This window comes from Somniosus microcephalus, chromosome 11 (assembly GCF_052327205.1).
Source record: "Somniosus microcephalus isolate GS21.2 chromosome 11, FLI_Smic_1.0, whole genome shotgun sequence".
Classification (NCBI taxonomy): domain Eukaryota; kingdom Metazoa; phylum Chordata; class Chondrichthyes; order Squaliformes; family Somniosidae; genus Somniosus; species Somniosus microcephalus.
The window spans coordinates 211,140,568-211,162,701 of NC_140997.1; positions in this window are offsets into that span (position 1 = coordinate 211,140,568).

Consider the following 22,134-nt stretch of genomic DNA (forward strand, 5'->3'; position numbering starts at 1 on the left):
TTTAGGGTTAATGCCAATTAAATATTTCTGTAAGAGTTACATGTGTCTAATGGGCCTGTTTTTGCTATATAGTTTGTATCAACTGGTTTGTGATTTGCATCATTATAATTTATGCAGTATAATTCAGATGCGAAGTCACGCTAATCAAATTTCAATGAGTGGCGCACGGCCACCTCAGGGATATAGTCTTACATTGCTCTCCCTCAGCTTTCATCACTTTAGAAAGTTCCCAGGTGCAGCGGATCACCTCAGGACTTTAAAAATAATTTGAATCTTTTTAAGGTTAGCAGAGAGCTGATTGTTAGCAGAGAGGCCTACTCCCTCCCCACCCTGTATTCCCCATTCCCCTGACACTGGCCTTTCCTTCACCCTCCTGTCGGCCGCTGTGTTTTCAGCTGCTTAGATTCCACTCTTTGGAATTCCCTCCCTAGCTCCTTCTGCCTCGCCACCTCCCTCGCCTCATTAAGGCAATTCGTAAAACCCACCTTAATGGCCCAGTGTCCATTTTCTTTACGTCTCTATGAAACACCTTGGCAGGTTTTTCTATGTTGAAGGTGACAGCTAAATGCAAGTTGCTATTATTATCTGTTTATAAACCTCACAATTGTTAATCCTTCAGTGAGGATGTCATCATGTATTAACGGTGTTGATTATCTGGCTACCCAGTTCTCTTACCACACCACCCCAGGGGGAAAAAACGATATAAATAATGGGTGATTTCTGGCAGTCATTACATCTCATGGTTTCAGTAAACTGCTTCAGCTTTGCTTTCATAGTTCATGATGCCATCCCATCTCAACCCCCTCTGTAATGTTATTGTCTCTTGATCATTCTCTGGAATCCGTTACTCTCTGTGTTATTTGTATATATCTATTACTTTTCATTCCACAATCCCACTGATATTTCACTGATATTATTGCAGATGAGGGACGGTGGCTCAGCAGACTTGCTTCCAACATGTTATGCTACAATCTGGAAGCAAGCTTGCTCGCGTGTGTTACTCAGCGAATCCAATCTTGGCTGTGCAATCGGAGAGGTGTCAAGTGGAGCGCATGTGCTTTCACAAGACGAGGACAAACTGGACAGCACTCCAGGCTGCTCTTGCATACCTCTGATTGTCAGTTTAAGAGCAATACTGATGAAGTCTCAGGAGCAGATTTCTCCTTTTAATTGGGAAATCTAGGGAAAAACTGGGGAAACTGATATTACATTATTGGTGAAAATATCACTCAGAGTCCCCAGTTTTTCTTGCAGGCTGCAGGCTGCAGTCTCCACTGTAGAGACTCTTTTTAAATAGACACTGTAGACTGTTTGCTGTAGTGCACTGTAAAATAGACTGTTTGCTGTGAGTCCTGCCATAAGTCCCGCCCTGCCTCCAACTCATTGGCTGAAACAGTTGTAGCACTCTCACCTCTGAGTCAGAGGTTCTCAGTTCAAGTCCCACTTGACTTGAGCACATAATCCAGGCTGACTTCAGTGCAGTACTGAGTGAGAGGTGCACTGTTGGAGGTGCTGTTTTTTTTTTAGACATGTATTTGAAGATAACTAATTTGCAAGGTTATGGGGAAAAAGCTGGGGTGTGGGACTGAATTGGACAGCTCATTCAAAGAGCTGGTACAGGCATGATGGGCCAAATGGCCCCCTTCTGTGCTGTAAGATACTATGATTCTATGACACAGTGGTGTCAATAGACAGTCTGACTTTTGTATGCCCTGGTCCAATTTTCCTCCACCCCCTAACCCTGCTTTGCCTGAAGACAATACTTGGTATTGACTCCCGGTGTGCAATGCCACAGGAGATCAAGTAGCTTTATTTATATGCACATAAATTGTAACGTAGAGTTGCCTATATAAGGAAAATACTCATGCAATTAGTTTTGTAGTTGTTTCATGCAGAAATCTGGAATTTGTGGACATTGTTGCTCTGAGGTAGATTATTTTGCATGGTGGGGCAACTCTATATGCTCATTTATATAATTAACCAAGTCATTTGATTGGTTTATATTTCATTGCTAAGTTTTAATAGTAGGACAGTATTGGACTATGAAAAGACTATGATGTTTACAATGGCTAGATTCTAGTAGGTGGATGAACAATTGACGGATTAACATTTACAGTGATGGGAATAGTGCTGCTGACTGCAAAGCTGTACCTGCAAAATAAATAAATTCTTCTTGCTAAATGTTTAACAGAACAGGCTTTCATGGGAAGAACTAGGGAAACATTTTAATTTAGCAGGAGTGTGCACTTAAGTGACGTGGGGTTTTCAATATTTCTGAGGAAAAGGAAGCACTTTAGATTAAAAAAGAAAGATAGATTTGCATTTAAATAGTGCCTTTTACATCTCTCAGAAATATCTCCTATTACTTTGAAGTGCATTGACTGTTGCTGTGTAAAGAAACATAACAGTCATTATGCACACAGCAAAATCCCACAGTTAGTCGTGAGATGAGGGGCATTACCGCCTAGCTTCATCCTGTCCTCATCCGACATTCACACATAGGCTCTTCCAGCAGGAAGAGTAGGAATGGTGGCCGATTTCTACCCCCACCCCCCACACACACTTGCCCAGTGATACTGTAGTTAATTGTAGTGTCCCTGTTGTGTCCTGGATGAGAAAAGCCAATTTAGCACAAACTGGAGTTCATGGTTTTTTAACTTCAGCTGATATTTAAAAAAAAAATTATTTCCTACACAAGAATGAGAGTAAACTACCTGAATCAAGACTGTATCTAAAATATTACTTCAAAATGTTGAATAGCTTTGGGTTAGAACATTCTCTATCACCACCTGGTGTTGAATTGTGGCATTGCCAGCAAGCAGAGATGGGAACCGAATGGGCCAGAATGTACTGTCAAAATCAAAATAAAGGTGAAGCTAATGGCACTCACCGTTAAATCTGTGCAAATCGTACAGCAACTTCATGCGAGGGCAGATGCATGGTTAAATGCAAAAATCCGGAAGTTGTTGTCCGAGATGCACGCTCCACCGTAAGCTCCCCGAAAATGGCATCTCACTGTCTGACTCACCATTCAAATGCATTGAATGGCATGAAGTTCCTGTACTTACGTCGTAGATACTGTATGGACTAAATTCGCCACAGAAAGTTAGGGCTTGTCCATTTCAGTGTAAGTATCCTTTTTAACAGTGTGATAAGTCTTCACAACTGCCAAACAACCTCTCTGGCACTGAAAATTAACTTTTACAAGTGTGGAGTTGCATTCCCTAAGCTTTTAATTGTTGTTGGAGATTTAAATTTTTTAAAAAACTTTTTCTTTGTGTCTCTTTTACCTCTCTGTTAATCCAATCTTTCTTTATGTCTCTTTATTTCACTTTCTGTACCTGGTTTGACATTAAATTCGCTATTCTAACTTACACTTCCTGGTCAAACTCTGCGCTGTTCATTAACGATTCATCAATCTGATTGCTAAAGGAGACACACAGATCCCAGATGCACTGTAGAGGGCGCTGCACCATTTCCATCTTCCACTTACAACAACTTGGTGTGCAAAAGCTCGTGGAAATTAAATGGGCACGAATAAGTCTAACAAACTGCAGGTGCCGTTCGTTCACCGGCTACAGTAAATTCTGGCCCATTAATACTTTCAACACAGTAGATCATAAGATTGAGTACAATAGTTTATTTTTTGGGGTGGACCTCACCAGCTTCACCTACAACTTTTTCTTGGTGTTAACAGCAATCTCCAGTCTATCAGTACATGTGACTGAACAGCAGCAAGCCTTCCTCAGACACAAACCAGTCTTCCATTATAATTATACCATCAAGAATATTCTGCGGAAACAGTCCTGGAGCCACCTTGTCAAAATAATGCTAAGTGTTAGAGCAGTGCTCCCGCAATGGTGCAGTTGGTTTAGGCAGTGAGTAGCTGAGGCATACATCTCTAGAAGATTACAGGTTTGCTCCCTGATCTGTGCTGCATTAGGTAATTTCAGCCAGGATCGTAGCTGGGCCACCGTAACTAGACTCAACACGCTGAGGTAGGGAAGGAAAAATAGGAAGCTTCCTATTTCTTGCCATTGTCCAGTGACCCCTGCTGAAATAAGCATGTGTGGGTAGGTAAGAAAGAAAGAACTTGCCTTTGAGGACAGGATTAGGTTTGGATGTGATGTTTCGCCTCCCCCCACCCCCATGACAAAATAATCTGCTGATCATTACTGTCTCAGCTCGTGCATGAAGAATTTCCCTCGGAATGGGAGAGCCGTACCCCAGCAAGCAGTCAATGTCCTCAGGAAAGGAAGGGAGGGGAGAAAGGCACGGTGGCATAGTGGTTAGCACTGTTGCCTCACAGCGCCAGGGACCCGGGTTCAAATCTGGCCTCGGGCGACTGTCTGTGTGGAGTTTGCACATTCTCCCTGTGTCTGCGTGGGTTTCCTCCGGGTGCTCCGGTTTCCTCCCACAGTCCAAAGATGTGCAGGTTAGGTTGATTTGGCTATGATAAATTGACCCTTAGTGTTAGGGGATTAAATACGTGGGGTTACGGGGATAGGGTGGGATATGTGTCGGTGCAGGCTCGATGGGCCGAAATGGCCTCTATCTGCACTGTAGATTCTGTGATTCTGTGATTCTGTGAAAGCGAGTGAAAAAAGATAAAAAGTGTCAAAGTGGGGAGGCAGCCTTGATGAGTCCCTTAACGAATGTGGAAGGACTCAGATATTTAGCTGAAATAACAACAGAAAATGCTGGAAAAACTCAGCAGGCCGAGCAACATCCGTGGAGAGAGAAATAGAGTCAATGTTTCAGGTTGAAACCCTTCGTCAAGATATTTAGCTGTGTAGTTTCACTGCAGCATGCCAATACTCCTAAAGGTCTGGCTGACAGTGACCATGCGCTCTTCACTTTTGTGGAGGCATGCTACCCCTCAAACAAAACTGCCTAGAGATCTTTTCTATATACAGAAAAGCAATTCATAGAAATCATAGAATCATACAGCACAGAAAGAGGCCATTTGGTCCATCATGCCTGTGCTGGCTCTTTGAAAGAGCTATCCAATTAGTCCCACTCCCCTGCTCTTTCTCCATAGCACTGCAAATTTTTCCTTTTCAAGTATATATCCAATTTCTTTTTGAAAGTTACTGTTGAATCTGCTTCCACCACACTTTCAGGCAGTGCATTCCAGATCACAATAACACGCTGCGTTAAAAAAATTCTCCTCTATTTTATTTTTGATTTATCTATTTAGGCATATATTATTGTCAAAAGAAGCTACAGAATAATTAGACTCTTACTTCAGAAAATGAAGCATTTCTATAATGTCTTTCACGACCACCGGACGTCTCAAAGCGCTTTACAGCCAATGAAGTACTTTTGAAGTGGAGTCACTGTTGTAATGTGGGAAACGTGGCAGCCAATTTGCAAACAGCAAGATCCCACAAACAACAATGTGCTAATGACCATAAGCATAAAGATATTGCCCTAATGCTGGTGCTAATGGATATAAATAATTTAACTTGGTTGTTGCTACTGGTGATAAATACTACAATACTCTTGTACAGACCAGCTTTCTTAAAAGAACAAGAAAATGTATTTTTTTAATTAATTCATGGGATGTGGCTGTCGCTGGCAAGGCCAGCATTTATTGCCCATCCCTAATTGCCCTTAAGAAGGTGGTGGTGAGCCACCTTCTTGAACCGCTGCAGTCCATGTGGTGAAGGTACTCCCACAGTGCTGTTTGGGAGGGAGATCCAGGATTTTGTCCCAGTGACAATGAAGGAACAGTGATATATTTCCAAGTCAGGATGGTGTGTGACTTGGATGGGAATTTGGAGGTGGTGGTGTTCCCATGTGTCTGCTGCCCTTGTCCTTCTAGGTGGAAGAGGTCACGGGTTTGGGAGGTGCTGTCGAAGAAGCCTTGGCGAGTTGCTGCAGTGCATCTTGTGGATGATTACATAGGATATACGACACAGAAACAGGCCATTCGGCCCAACCAGTCCATGCCGGCGTTTATGCTCCACTCGAGCCTCCTCCTGTTTTTCCTCATCTATGCTTATCTAACCAACTCATAAATGCATCTATACTATTCGCTTCAACCACTCCCTGTGGTAACGAGTTCCACATTCTTACCACTCTCTGGGTAAAGAAGTTTCTTCTCAATTCCCTATTTGATTTCTGGGCGACTATCTTATATTGATGGCCTCTAATTTTGCTCTTCCCCACAAGTGGAAACACTCTCTCTGTATCTACTCTATCAGAACCTTTCATGATTTTAAAGACCTCTATTAGACCACCCCTCAGCCTTCTTTTTCAAGAGAAAAGAGACCCAGCCTGTTCATCCTTTCCTGATCGGTATGCTCTCGCATTTCTGGTATCATCGTTGAAAATCTTCTCTGCACCCTCTCCAGTGCCTCGATATCCTTTATATAATATGGCGACCAGAATTGTACGCAGTTCTCCAAGTGTGGTCTAACCAAGGTTCGATACAAGTTCAGCAAAACTTCACTACTTTTCAATTCTATACCTCTAGAAAGAAACCCTAGTGCTTGGTTTGCTTTTTTTATGGCCTTGTTAACCTGTGTCGATACTTTTAGTGATTTGTGTATTTGTACTCCGAGACCCCTTTGCTCTTCTACCCCATTTAGATTTTTATTTTCCAAGTAAAATTACCTCCCTCTTTTTCTTACCAAAATGTAATACCTCACATTTATGTGTTGAATTTCATTTGCCCATTCTGCAAGTTTATTAAGTCTTCTTGTAATTTGTTGCAGTCCTCCTCAGTATTGACTATCCTCCCCAATTTGGTGTCGTCCGCAAATTTAGAAATTGTATTTTTGATTCCAAAGTCAAAATCGTTAATGTAAATTGTGAACAACAGTGGTCCCAGCACGGATCCTTGTGGAACACCACTACCCACCTTCTGCCACTGTGAATAGCTACCCTTTATCCCTGCTCTTTGCTTTTGTCTTGAAGCCAGCTAGCTATCCAATCTGCTACATATCCCCTGACTCCGCATTCTCTGATTTTATTCATTAGTCTATTATGGGGGGCCTTATCCAAGGTCTTTTGAAAATCTAGATAAATCACATCTACTGCATTACCCTTGTCTACTCTCTCTGCTACCTCTTCAAAAATTTAAATTAGGTTGGTCAAGCAAGACTTCCCTTTTAAAATCCATGCTGACTATTTATCATTATATTTTTGGTTTCTAGATGTTCTTCCATTTTCTCTTTTAGTAGGGATTCTGTAGTGTATGTACTTTGCAGAAGGAACTATATTCTGCAGCCCCTGTATACTGCAGTACCAGTAGTGACCACCCCTGTATATAAGCCTGTGGAGTAACTTTGCATAGTAGTTCCCGTTTGTCTCCACTCAGTAAAGACCTGTTCTAACCAACTCCTGCAGTCCGTGTCTCAATTACACACAGACATAATACTGGCGACGAGCAGATCCGAACTTACCTACAGTCTGCACCACCTCATGGGGATCCATCCCTGAAGCGAAGTTGCCAGAGGTCGAGGCCAGAAGGAAGAAAGAAAAACAAACAAACAGAAGAAATGGGCGTCGACCATGGGCACCCGCCTCTGATTCATCGGAGTTGAAGATTTGCAGGAGAGGCTGTCGAGAGCGGGGCTTGGTTATCCTGTCGATGGTGTTACAGCTAATCGGGTTGGTGGCAGGTAGTACACTGATCCTTCCTGGGCTGCGGCGGGCTAGAGCTCAATTGGGTGGCTTTTCAACGGGGCCGAGCAGCGTTGTCGGGAAGAGGAGAGAGAGAGAGAGGGTGGAGCACACAGGGCGCGGCCGGTACTACGAAGCCGGGCAGCGTACAGACCCGAGAAGAGGGAGGAAAGCGTCCCGTAGGGTTGCTCCGACGACGGGGAAAAAGAAATTAGAAGCGCAGAAAGCCGCGAGGAGCTGCAGTTTGCCACGGGAACCGCGGAGAGCGGAGTTAGCAGCAGCGCGGGGGGGAAGTGTGCGAAGACCATTGGGCGTCGCCATCAAGGCATAAAACGCCAGCAACAGCGCTAGCAGCGGCGGAGAAGACGGAAAGCGCGGGAGGCGCCATTTTGTTAAATCGGGGAAGAAGGCAAAGTGCGGGAGGCGCCATCTTAGATTTCCAAGATGCCGAAGATTGGCAATATCACTGCCTTCGATAATGCAATAGAAGACTGGACCACGTATGTGGAAAGAGTCGAAGTATATTGCGAGGCAAACGAAGTAGCCGATGAGAAAAAGGCATCGGTACTACTAAACTTAATGGGCGCAAGAACGTACGGCCTATTGCGGAACCTGATTACTCCAGCCAAACCGATGGCGAAGAGTTTTAACGAAATTGTTGATATCCTACAGGAACACCTAAATCCTACACCGCTGCTGATAGCAGAAAGATTTAAATTCCACAGGAGATATCAGCATAAAGATGAGAGCAATGCTGATTACCTTACGGAACTACGCAAGCTATCAAAGCACTGCCATTTCAGAGCAGGACTGACAGATACTCTATGGGACAAATTTGTCTGTGGACTCCTGAGTGAAGGAACCCAGAAGAGGTTACTCCCAGATAAAGAGCTGACGCTAGATAAGGCTTTCAGCGTGGCAGTATCGTACGAAGCAGCAGCAAGGGGAGCTGCGGAAATACAGCAAAAGCCACAGGAATATGGCACCCACGAAATGACACGGGGATTTGAAAAATGTTATCGCTGCGGCAGAACAACCCATGACCAGAAGGACTGCTGGTCCAAGGACAAAATATGCAGGCAATGTGGAAAGATGGGACACATTGCACGAGTTTGCAGGTCTGGGAAGAAGACTTACGACAACAAAAAGGCTACTAAGGAACAGTACAGGAAAGTACAAAAGATGACGGACAGTAGTTCCGAAGACCAGATGAGCGATAGTGAATCCGGGAACAAGAGACTAAGCTGTCTCAAACTTCACAACGTAATCGCAAAAGAGGATCACCGAACCATTTGGGTCACCCTCATGATAGCAGGGTCCCAAGTCAAAATGGAATTGGATACAGGATCAGCCCTGACCGTCATGAATCGACGAGACTACGAGTGGCTATTCTCACACATACCCTTGAAAGAGACATCCATTGTCTTGAAGACGTATACGGGGCAACAAGTATACCCCAGAGGGAAAATAAGGGTGCCTGTCGAATACAACGGCAAGGAAATACAGAAATTGTATCTGTACATACTGCAAGATGGTGGACCACTGTTATTGGGACGTGAATGGATCAGAAAGATAAGTTTAGACTGGCACTCCATTCAGGCACTGACGGTGGCTGGTAAAAAGGATGACGACGGCACACCTGGACGATTGTCAAAAATCTTGGCTAATACCAAAGAGGTATTTCAACAAGAACTGGGAACTCTTAAAGGCGTAACCGCCTCAATAAAAATAGAAGAGAATGCAATTCCCAAGGTTTTCAAAGCAAGACCGGTACCATATGCAATTCGCCCAGCCGTCGAGGCAGAGCTGGAGAATCTGGAGAATGCAGGCGTGTTATCTAAGGTAGACTGGAGCGAGTGGGCGACACCCATCATTCCTGTCATGAAGAAAACGTTAAACAATAAGTCTGAGGAGCCAAGGAAGGTTCGCATCTGTGGGGACTTCAAGGTGACGGTGAACCCAGTCCTTCACACAGTACAATATCCTCTCCCGAGGATAGAAGATATTTTCGCCTCACTATCTGGAGGGAAGCGTTTTACAAAAATTGACCTAGCACAAGCATATTTGCAGATGGAGGTTGAAGAATCCTCTTGGAAGTATCTCACAATAAACACTCACAAAGGTCTTTACCAGTATAATCGACTGGTATTCGGAGTAGCATCAGCTCCGGCGACATGGCAGAGAGCGATGGAACAAGTCCTGCAAGGGATTCCGGGGACTCAGTGTTACTTGGACGACATCCTAGTGACAGGTGAAGATGACAGTGAACACCTTGCCAACCTAGAGCAGGTGCTCACTAGACTAAGAGAACATGGGCTACGAGCCAATCGCCCCAAGTGCGCGTTTTTTAAGAAACAGATATCGTATTGTGGCCACATGATTGATGAAGAGGGATTACATAAGTCCCCTGACAAAATTGAAGCGGTAGTTAAGGCTTCAGCGCCTGAAAATGTGTCGCAACTGAGGTCATTCCTCGGATTGGTGAATTACTACCATAAGTTTTTGCTGAATTTGTCCACAATTCTGCACCCACTGAACGCCCTACTACAAACTGGAGTAGCATGGAAATGGAGCGATGAATGTAAGCGGGCCTTTCAGAAGAGTAAAGACCTTATCACTTCAAGAGAAATATTGGCTCACTACAACCCATCACTACCGATAAGACTGGCGTGTGATGCGTCTCCCTACGGCATTGGAGCGGTACTGTCACGTAAATTCCTTGATGGTTCAGAGAGGCCGATAGCTTTTGCGTCACGCTCGTTAACTTCAGCCGAGCGTAACTATGCCCAGATTGACAGAGAGGCCCTCAGCCTGGTGTGGGGGGTGAAGATGTTCAATCACTACCTGCACGGTCAGAAATTTACTCTACTAACTGATCATCAACCTCGTGTCTCCATTTTCAACCCTCAGAAGGGCGTCCCGATAATGACAGCACAACGGCTACAGAGGTGGTCCCTTTTCCTAGGGGCACACCAATATGACATCGAGTACAAAGGAACTAAACAGCATGGGAATGCTGATGGATTGTCGCGCCTACCGTTGCCGACGGTGGAAGAAGCACCTGCAGTGGATCCAGGGGAGATATTCCACTCGACCATAGTCGAATGTCTACCTGTGACGAATGCAAACATAGAAAAGGAAACACGAAATGACCTGACACTCTCCTGGGTCTATGATTTAACGGTGAAGGGATGGCCAGCACATGGCGAACCACTGTTGCCAGCATTCTCGCTGAGAAGAGAACAGCTGTCAGTGTGCAGAGGAACCTTGATGTGTGGATCCAGTGTAGTAATTCCACCCAAATTGAAGGATAGAGTGCTCAATGAGCTTCATGAGGGTCATCTGGGAGGGGTACAAATGAAGAACTTAGCCAGAGCGTTTGTATGGTGGCCGGGAATCGATAGAGAAATCAAAGAGATTGTTGAGATACCGCGGCAAACGTGGGAGTCGAGACAGAGCTATTGAAAACACAGCTTCTTTATTCTGACCACATGGCAAACAGGAACTAGAAAAGCCCGCGCATCCACTTAAATACTTCCCAGACAGGAAGTGCTCCCGGCAGCCTGTCCCTGCGGGAAACAAGTTGCTGGAGGAAAGGGCCCCCGGCTGGGGGCTTCTGCTTAGACTGTCTGTGCCGCCGTGAGCGGATTATGTCCAGTGGTGGCGTGTCGCCACAAGATGACCAAGAGCTGTACAGGATGCCAGAAGGTCCAAAACGCCCCACCACAAGCCCCTCTACATCCATGGGAGTGGCCCTCATCTCCATGGCAAAGGGTGCTCATTGATTTTGCTGGTCCATTTATGGACTCGATGTTTTTAATTGCGGTGGATGCACATTCAAAGTGGCCAGAGGTAATAAAAATGTCCTCAACCACCACAGAAAAAACTATCACAGTCTTACGAACCATATTCGCCAGAAATGGGCTGCCTGAACAGATTTGCTCCGACAACGGACCACAGTTTGTGTCTGAAGAGTTCCGGAGGTTCTTAAAGAACAATGGTGTTAAGCATTACACATCCGCCCCATATCATCCAGCCACCAATGGATTGGCTGAGAGGTTCGTTCAAACATTCAAGAAGGCTATTAGGCAATGTGTAATGAAGACATACCCCTACAACACAAGGTGGATAACTTCTTGTTTGCCTACCGGAATGCGACACATGCGGTTACCAACCAAACTCCAGCCATGATGTTCTTCAATCGAAGACTACGATGCCGCTTGGATTTGGTTAAGCCAAACATCAGAAGAGATGTGGAGAACAGGCAGTTTCAGAATATGAATGAAAGGCCGACCAGGAGTTTTAAGATAGGTCAACCAGTTTTGGCCCGGGACTACAGCACAGAGAAATGGCAGCCAGGAACGATCTGCACACGGCAAGGACCTCTAATGTATACCGTGGACGTTGGAGAGAGCATTGTAAGACGCCATGCTGACCAGATTCTAGAGTCACTGGAAAACGTCAATTCCACACCACGATCCTATACACCTGGTGATGAAACCGAAGTACCAATTGCATCTACCTCAGAATCGGGAATATTGGAAGCAGACGAACCCAACAACGACGTTGATTCTGAATCAACTCTGCCAGAAGAACCTGGTACCCCAAAGAGGCGTTATCCAGACAGAATCAGGAAGCCTCCTCAAAGACTGAACTTATAATTGCTTAACTTCAGCTAATGTATATGACAACTGTAATTGTAAATATGTTATTTAATTATTAATCGAATGTTATGTACTGTTTAGCTAAAAGGGGAGGAATTGTAGTGTATGTACTTTGCAGAAGGAACTATATTCTGCAGCCCCTGTATACTGCAGTACCAGTAGTGACCACCCCTGTATATAAGCCTGTGTAGTAACTTTGCATAGTTAGTTCCTGTTTGTCTCCACTCAGTAAAGACCTGTTATAACCAACTCCTGCAGTCCATGTCTCAATTACACACGGACATAATAGATTCCATTATTTTTCCTACCACCAATGTTAAGCTGACTGGTCTATAGTTCCCTGGACATGTTCTATCTCCCTTCTTAAATATAGGTATTTAGATGGTACACACTGCAGCCATGGTACGCCGGTGGTGGAGGGAGTGAATATTTAAGGTAGTGCATGGAGTGCCAATCAAAGGGCTGCTTTGTCCTGTGATGGTGGGGGATTCGATGATGGTATTGCCATTGAATGTCAATGGAAGGTGGTTAGACTCTTGCTTGTTGGAGATAGTCATTGCCTGGCACTTGTGTGGTGCAAATGTTACTTGCTGGGAATACTTACAGCATAAAGTATTTTCCCCATGCGGAAATTGTGAAAATATAGTTTTAAAATTTTCTGCTGAGCTCCACTGATGGCCTAGTGGGTAAAGGTAATGCCCAGTGTAGTACAAAGACATACAGACTAGGTTTGAGTCCTAGTTTGTGCTGAGTTAGCTGATCTCAGCTGGAAAAGCATCTGGGGCAGGGGAAAAATCCACTACAGTTCCATTTCCTGATTATTTATGATTCTTGCTTGAAAGTATGTACTGTATGTGAAAATCTCTATTGTCAAAGAGCTTGCTGACACTTGCTGTCTGATCTTCACTTGGGTGAGTTACCAGAGAAATGGTGGGACCAGTGGGACCAATACTCTGGCATGATTCAACACCTTCAGGAAGGGAGAAAACTGGGGAAAAAAACTCCAACTTCACAGTTTGTCCAGTCATGGAGAGCCCCGATTTTAGGTGTCCCTTTGCACCTGGGTGTTGTTCAGCTAATGTCAGGTTGCATCAGTACCCAGCAAATACTGATATTTCCTAGATCGGTTATCTCCCAGTTGGCGTTCAGGATGCTGATCAATGGTATTCCGTATGAAGCCACTCACTGATGCTCCCATATCTGAGAATGGGGGAGTAGGACTAACTGGTTTGTTCTTCAAAAGAGCCGGCACAGACTCAATGGGCCGAATGGCCTCCCTCTGTGCTGTACTATTCTGTGATTCTAAATGTAGAGTGAGTTTACTGTGTGATGGGGAGAACAGAAATGGTGGGGCTCCCTGAGCTGGAAATGCTCTGAAGTAGGAGATTTTAAAACTTTATTCATAATCCCTAAATTGAGAAACTGAGAATATCCCTCCATACACATTTTGTTTCTCCTCTGATTGGTTACTGGTTCTCTATAACTAATATACACTTAAATAAGCCTAGAGATTGAAATCATGTTGTGCCACAAAACCTAATCATTTTACATTTATATCATGAAATGTGGATTGCCGATACTGAAAGAGCAGATGGTGTTGCTCATTGGACAGATCAGATGGTTTTATTCCCGTAACTGAGCAGAAATGGGCTTTGATTCAAGAGCGGATTAGGGCACTGATTTAGATTGCTATGGCTGCATTTGATGTAAACTGCAGAAATCCCTACAATCCAAAAGACTTCTTTATTTGTCCATTGTGAATCTCTTGCTACACTTACCTGTAAATCTTGTTTGTCTGGCAGTATGTGGCTAAATGGAAGTTGCACAGATAGAATTTTGTTTTCTGCTGTGAATTCTGTTCGGTTCCACCTGCACATAAATGGGACATAGGAAGCTAGTGGAGCTTGGAAAGGATAGGGTAATAGGAGTACCAGCAGTACAGATCCTTCCTCTCCCAGTACTGCTTCCAATGTCCCATGAACTGGAACCCCTCCTTCCCACACCACTCTTTCAGACACGCATTCACTTTCCTGATCTGTTTATCCCTATGCCAAATAGCACATGGCTCAGTTACTAATCCAGAGATTACCACCCTCGAGGTCCTGCTTTTTAATTTAGCGCCTAGCTCCTGATACACTCGTAGCAGGACCTGCTCCTTGCTTTTCCCTATGTTGTTGGTTCTGACATGGACCATGACAACTGTTTTTCCCTTCTCCCCTTCCACATTCCTTTCCAACTGCTTCAAAATATCTATTACCCCGCCACTGGATAGGCAACTCACCCTCCTGGACTCTCAATCGCGACTGCAGAGGATACCCTTTATCCCCCTAACCAGTGAATCTCCTAAGACTACAACCTTTCTATTTTGCCCCCACAACCCCTTGACTTGCTTCCTGCTCCATGGAGCCTTGGTTAGCATTCTGGCCATCCTCCCTGCAGCCTTCCTCCTTTTCGCCAGAGGTAACGAGTACATCATACCTGTTGGACAGGACCAGCTTCTGTGGTTCCTCCTTCTCTGCCTGCACTAGTTCCCCTACCCTGCTGACTGTTGGGCACACACTCCTCTTCCTGTACTTGTATCTCTCTATGTGGTGTAACTGTTTTCTGGAGTAAACTATCCAGATATTCCTCCCCCTCCCTTATGTATTGGATTCTGACCTCTTGAACGTCCCCAATTTTAATCGCTCCACCATTGGTGGCTGTGCCATAAGCTGCCAAGGCCCTAAGCTCTGGAATTCCCTCCCTAATCTTCCCGCCTCTCCCTCCTCCTTTAAGACACTCTTTAAAACCTACCTCTTTGACCAAGCTTTTGGTCATCTGCCCTAATATCTCCTTATGTGGCTCGGTGTCAAATTTTGTTTTATAACGCTCTTGTAAAGCGCCTTGGGACATTTTACTATGTTAAAGGTGCTATATTTAATGCAAGTTGTTGTTGTAGGTCTCTCTCGCATTCCAGCTTAACAACTCAGAGCCGAGTGACTCAAGACATAGATATTTGCCACAAGTGCAGTCATCTAAGGCAGTCTCACTGTCCACAAATTCCCTTACTCTGCAGTCTTGACACAGAATGTGCCTGTACTGTTGTTATCTACTTTAAATATTTATTTATTTATTGTACAGCAGTTATTTATTTATCTATTTCTAGTGCTAATTGATTTGTCTTTAATTCGACTTTATGATTAACAGATGGATTTAATTTAATTTCTTTTAGTTACTTCTATTGTTTATTTTAGTTTATTTAACCTATTGGTGATGTCAGTTTTTATTTATTTACTTATTATTAGATGATAATTAGATGTTTGCTCTTGCCTCTTATGTATTAATTCCTTTTTTTTCAAAGTTATTTAGCTCCTAAATCTGCTACATATATATAAAAAGAAAGACTTGCATTTATATAGCACCTTTCACAACCTCAGGACGTCCCAATGCGCTTTACAGCCAATGAAGTACTTTTGAATGGTAGTCACTGTTGTAATGTAAGAAACGTGGCAACCAACTTACGCACAGGAAGCTCCCACAAATAGCAATGTGATAATAACCAGATAATCTATTTTAGTGATGTTGATTGAGGGATAAATATTGGCCAGGACACCGGGGACAACTCCTCTGCTTTTCTTTGAGATAGTGCCATAGAATCTTTTACGTCCACCTGAGGGAGCAGACGGGGCCTCGGTTTAGCGTCTCATCTGAAAGACGGCACCTCCAACAGTGCAGCACTCCTTCAGTTCCGCACTGGAGTGTCAGCCTAGATTTTTGTGCTCAGGTCTCTGGAGTGGGACTTGAACACTTAGCTTTTATTAAATAGTTGAACACTTAGCTTTTATTCTGCGGGCTCTGCCTCTGTTCCTCTACAATAGATATGATGAGAATTAAAGTGACAGGCGACCGGAAGCTCGGGGTCATGCTTACGGACTGAAGGGAGGTGTTCCGCAAAGCTGCGTTTTGGTCTCCCCAATGTAGAGGAGACCGCAGCATGAGCAGCGAATACAGTATACTAAATTGCAAGAAGATCTGTCACTTTAATTCTCCGCTCCACTCCCACTCTGACCTCTCCTTCCTTGGCCTCTTACACAGTTCCAACGAAACTCAACGTAAGCTCGAGGAACAGCACCTCATCTTTCGATTAGGCACTTTACAGCCTTCTGGACTCAACATCGATTTCAGACTATAACCTCGGCCCCCATGTTTTCTTTTCTCTCTCACATGGCAGCTGTTGATGATTCTGCCATTGCCATTTACACCTCATCTAGACTCATCTTTTGTTTCTTAACTTGTCCCATTACCATCTCCTTTTGCCTCGCACCATCATCCCTTTAGTCTTTCAATCTCACCTGCCTTCCATCCTATCACAGACCTTCCCTTTGTCCTTTCCTCCCCTCCCCCCTTTCCCTGGCCCACACTTGCTTAAATATCTGTTACTTCTCCAACTTTTTCCAGTTCTGACGAAGGGTCATCGACTGGAAACGTTTCCAGCATTTTCTGTTGCTGTTTCAGATTTCCAGCATCCGCAGTATTTTGCTATTGTATTAGTTAAAAGCAAAATGAGGACTGATATTGGGAAAGTCTTTTTCATGCAAGCGATGATCAACAGATGGAATGGACTCCAGTATGGAGCAGTGGAAGCAAAATCATTTAATAAATATGGTGTGGAGATGCCGGTGTTGGACTGGGGTGGACAAATGTAAGAAGTCACACAACACCAGGTTATAGTCCAACAGTTTTATTTGAAATCACAAGCTTTCGGAGCACTGCTCCTTCATCAGGTGAGGTGGAGAGATGCCTATAGACACAGATTATATAGTCAGAGAATAATGCCAGATGATTACAGGTAATCTTTCTAACTGCCATTTATCACACCTCGGCAGAGATAATCACAGCAATCAAAGGTGTGAATAGTATCCAAACAGGTCAGTCAGGAAAACATTACATCAAAGAACAATGAGGTGGGGTCACAAGGGGTAAAATGTTGCAGATGCTGGGGTCTGTATGAAAAACAAAAAACAGACAAAAAAACATTTTCTTTGCTGGAAATCACAGCAGGTCCGGCCGCATCTGTGTAGAGAGAACAAGCCAAGGACGACTCGAGTCTGGATGACCCTACGTCAGGTGGGGTTACATGTAGCGTGACATGAACCCAAGATCCCGGTTGAGGCCGTCCTCATGAATGCGGAACTTGGCTATCAGTTTCTGCTCTACGATTTTGCGTTGTCGTGTGTCTCAAAGGCCGCCTTGGAGAATGCTTACCCGAAGATCGGAGGCTGAATGTCCTTGACTGCTGAAGTGTTCCCTGACTGGGAGGGAACACTCCTGCCTGGCGATTGTTGCGCAGTGTCCGTTCATCCGTTGTCGCACTGTCTGCATGGTCTCGCCAATGTACCATGCTCCGGGGTATCCTTTCCTGCAACGTATGAGGTAGACAACGTTGGCCGAGTCACATGAGTATGTACCATGTACCTGGTGGGTGGTGTCCTCACGTGTGATGATGGTATCTGTGTTGATGATCTGGCATGTCTTGCAGAGGTTGCCGTGGCAGGGTTGTGTGGTGTCGTGGTCGCTGTTCTCCTGAAAGCTGGGTAATTTCCTGTGAACGATGGTCTGTTTGAGGTTAGGCGGCTGTTTGAAGGCGAGTAGTGGAGGCGTGGGGATGGCCTTAGCGAGGTGTTCGTCGTCATCGATGACATGTTGAAGGCTGCGAAGAACATGGCGTAGTTTCTCCGCTCCGGGGAAGTACTGGACGACGAAGGGTACTCTGTTGGTTGTGTCCCGTGTTTGTCTTCTGAGGAGGTCTATGTGATTTTTTGCTGTGGCCCGTCGGAACTGTCGATCGACAAGTCGAGCGTCATATCCCATTCTTACGAGGGCGTCTTTCAGCGTCTGTAGGTGTCCATCGTGCTCCTCCTCGTCTGAGTAGATCCTGTGTATTCGCAGGGCTTGTCCATAGGGGATGGCTTCTTTAACATGGTTAGGGTGGAAGCTGGAGAAGTGGAGTATCCGGTTGTCCGTGGGCTTACGGTACAGTGAAGTGCTGAGGTGTCCGTCTTTGATGGAGATTCGTGTGTCCAAGAATGAAACCGATTCTGAGGAGTAGTCCATGGTGAGTTTGATGGTGGGATGGAACTTGTTGATGTTATCGTGTAGTCTTTTCAGTGATTCTTCGCCGTGGGTCCATTGGAAGAAAATGTCGTCGATGTATCTGGTGTATAGCGTTGGTTGGAGGTCCTGTGCAGCGAAGAAGTCTTGCTTGAACTTGTGCATGAAGATGTTGGCGTATTGGGGTGCGAATTTGGTCCCCATGGCTGTTCCGTGTGTTTGGGTAAAGAACTGGTTGTCGAAGGTGAAGACATTGCGGTCAAGGATGAAGTGGATGAGTTGTAGGATGGCGTCTGTGTAGTGTCCGCGTATCAATAATACACGGACTGCTGGAGAACAATAATAACAGGTATTTACTGAACAGAGGGTAAGCTTAAACTGAAAGTACAGAAGCCTGCTATGGCTTTATATACAGGTGTGGTCACTGCCGGTACTACAGTATAAAATCAGTTCTCTCTTAAAGGTACATACACAACAATTCCTCCCCTTTTAGATAAACAGTACATAACATTCATTTAACAATTAAATAATAACTAATTACAATTACAATTTTCTCTGTACTATATACATCAACTGAAATAATCATTTATAAGTTCAGTCTTTGAGGCGGCTTCCTGATCCTGACTGGATAGCGCCTTTCTCGAGTATCCTGTTCTTGCGGCGGAGTCGATTCTGGCTCATTGTCATTGGTTGGTTCGTCAGCTTCCAATACCACTGATTCTGAGGTAGACGCAATCTGTACTTCGGGTTCATTACCAGGTGCACATGCTCGTGGTATGGGTTTGGCTTGTTCCTGTGACTCTAGAATCTGGTCAGCATGGCGTCTCACGATGCTCTCTCCAGCGTCCACTGTGTACATTAGTGGTCCCTGCTGTGTGCATATCATTCCTGGCTGCCATTTTTCTGTTCGGTAGTCGCGGGCCAAGACTGGTTGCCCTATCTTGAAGCTCCTGGTTGGCTTCTCATTGATGTGCTGGAATTGCTTATCCTCAACATCTCGTCTTATGTTTGGTTTGAGCAAATCCAGGCGACATCTTAGCCTTCGGTTGAAGAACATTATGGCTGGAGCTTGGTTGGTGACTGCATGTGTCGCATTCCGGTAAGCAAACAAGAAATTATCCACCTTGTGTTGTAGTGGTATGTCATCGTTATACATCGCCTTTATTGCCTTTTTAAAGGTCTGAACAAACCTCTCAGCCAATCCATTTGTGGCTGGATGATATGGGGCAGATGTGTAATGTTTCACCCCATTATTCCTCAGAAACCTCCGGAAATCCTCGGACACAAACTGTGGTCCATTGTCGGAGCAAATCTGTTCTGGCAAGCCATTCCTGGCGAAGATGGTCCGTAGGACTGCAATAGTTTTCTCTGTGGTGGTGGAGGACATTTTGATGACCTCTGGCCATTTCGAATGGGCATCCACGGCGATTAAAAACATTGAGTCCATAAATGGACCAGCAAAATCAATGTGTACCCATTGCCATGGAGATGAGGGCCACTCCCATGGGTGTAGCGGGGCCTGTGGTGGAGCGTTTTGGACCTTCTGGCATCCTGTGCATCTCTTGGTCATATCCTCGCTTTCTTTTTCGATTCCCGGCCATCACACAAACGCCCTGGCTAGGCTCTTCATTTTTACCCCTCCCAGATGACCCTCATGAAGCTCATTGAGCACTCTATCTCTCAACTTGGGTGGAATTACCACTCGGGATCCACACATCAAGGTCCCCTGGCACACTGACAGCTGTTCTCTCCTTGGCGAGAACGCTGGCAACAGTGAGTCGCCATGTGCTGGCCATCCCTTCACCGTCAAATCATAGACCCGAGAGAGTGTCGGGTCATTTCGGGTTTCCTTCTCTATACTTGAGTTTGTAACAGGTAGACATTCGACTATGGTCGAATGGAATATCTCAACAGGGTCCACTGCAGGTGCTTCCTCCACCGTAGGCAACGGTAGGCGCGACAGCCCATCAGCGTTTCCATGCTGTTTCGTACCCTTGTACTCTATGTCGTACTGATGTGCCCCTAGAAAAAGTGACCACCTTTGCAGCCGTTGCGCCGTCATCACCGGAACGCCCTTCTTTGGGTTAAAAATGGAGACCAGAGGCTGATGATCAGTCAGTAGGGTGAATTTCTGCCTGTGCAGAAAGTGATTGAACTTCTTCACCCCCCACACCAGGCTGAGGGCCTCCTGTCAATCTGGGCGTAGTTACGCTCGGCTGAGGTTAACGAGCACGACGCAAAGGCTAGTGACCTCTCTGAACCGTCAAGGAATTTGTGTGACAGCACTGCTCCAATGCCGTAGGGAGACGCATCACATGCCAACCGAATTGGTAGCGTTGGATTGTAGTGGGCCAGTACTTCTTTTGAAGTGATTAGGCATTTACATTTCTGAAAGGCACGCTTACACTCATCACTCCATTTCCATGTTACTCCAGTTTGCAGCAGGGCGTTCAGTGGGTGCAGAATTGTAGATAAATTCGGCAAGAACTTATGGTAGTAGTTCACCAACCCGAGGAACGACCTCAGTTGCGACACATTTTCCGGTGCTGGAGCCTTGACTACTGCCTCAATCTTGTCTGGGGACTTATGCAACCCTTCCTCATCAATCATGTGGCCACAATACGAGATTTGTCTCCTGAAGAACTCGCATTTGGGGCGGTTGGCTCGTAGCACCTGCTCCAGGTTGGCAAGGTGTTCACTGTCATTTTCGCCCGTAACCAGGATGTCGTCCAAATAACACTGGGTCCCCGGGATCCCTTGCAGGACTTGTTCCATCGCCCTCTGCCAAATAGCCGGGGCTGATGCTACCCCGAATACCAGTCGGTTGTACTGGTAAAGACCTTTGTGAGTGTTTATCGTGAGGTATTTCCTAGATGCTTCTTCCACCTCCATTTGTAGATACGCTTGGGCCAGATCAATCTTCGTAAAGTGTTTCCCTCCAGATAGTGAGGTGAAAATATCTTCTATCCGTGGAAGTGGATATTGTACTGTGTGCAGGATGGGTTCACAGTTACCTTGAAGTCCCCACAGATGCGAACCTTCTTCGGCTCCCCAGGCGTGCTGCTCAATGGTTTCTTCATTACAGGAATGATGGGTGTGGCCCACTCGCTCCAGTCCATCTTGGACAGCACACCCGAATGCTCCAGACTCTCCAGCTCTGCTTCAACGGCTGGGCAGATCGCGTACGGTACTGGTCTGGCCGTAAAAAATTTTGGGTTTGCGTTTTCTTTGATTTTTATCGTTGCCGTTACTCCTTTTAGAGTCCCAAGTCCTTGCTGGAACACCTCTTTCGCATCAGTTAGAATTTTTGACAGTCGTCCAGGTGTGACGTCGTCATCCTTTTTGTCAGTCACAGTTAGCGCCTGAATGGAATGCCAATCCAATTGTATTTTTCGGATCCATTCACGTCCCAATAATGGTGGTCCTCCATCTTGTAGTATATATAGATACAGTTTCTGTGTTTCCTTGCCGTTGTATTTAACTGCCACCCTTATTTTTCCTCTGGGGTAGACTTTTTGCCCCATGTATGTCTTCAATATAATGGACGTGTCCTTCAAGGGTATGTGTGAGAATAGCCGTTCATAGTCTCGTCGATTCATGACAGTTAGGGCTGATCCTGTGTCCAATTCCATCTTTACTTGGGACCCTGCTATCATGAGGGTGACCCAAATGGTTCGGTGATCCTCCTTTGCGATCACGTTGTGTAACTTCAGACAACTTAGTCTCCTGCTCCTGGAGTCATTATCAC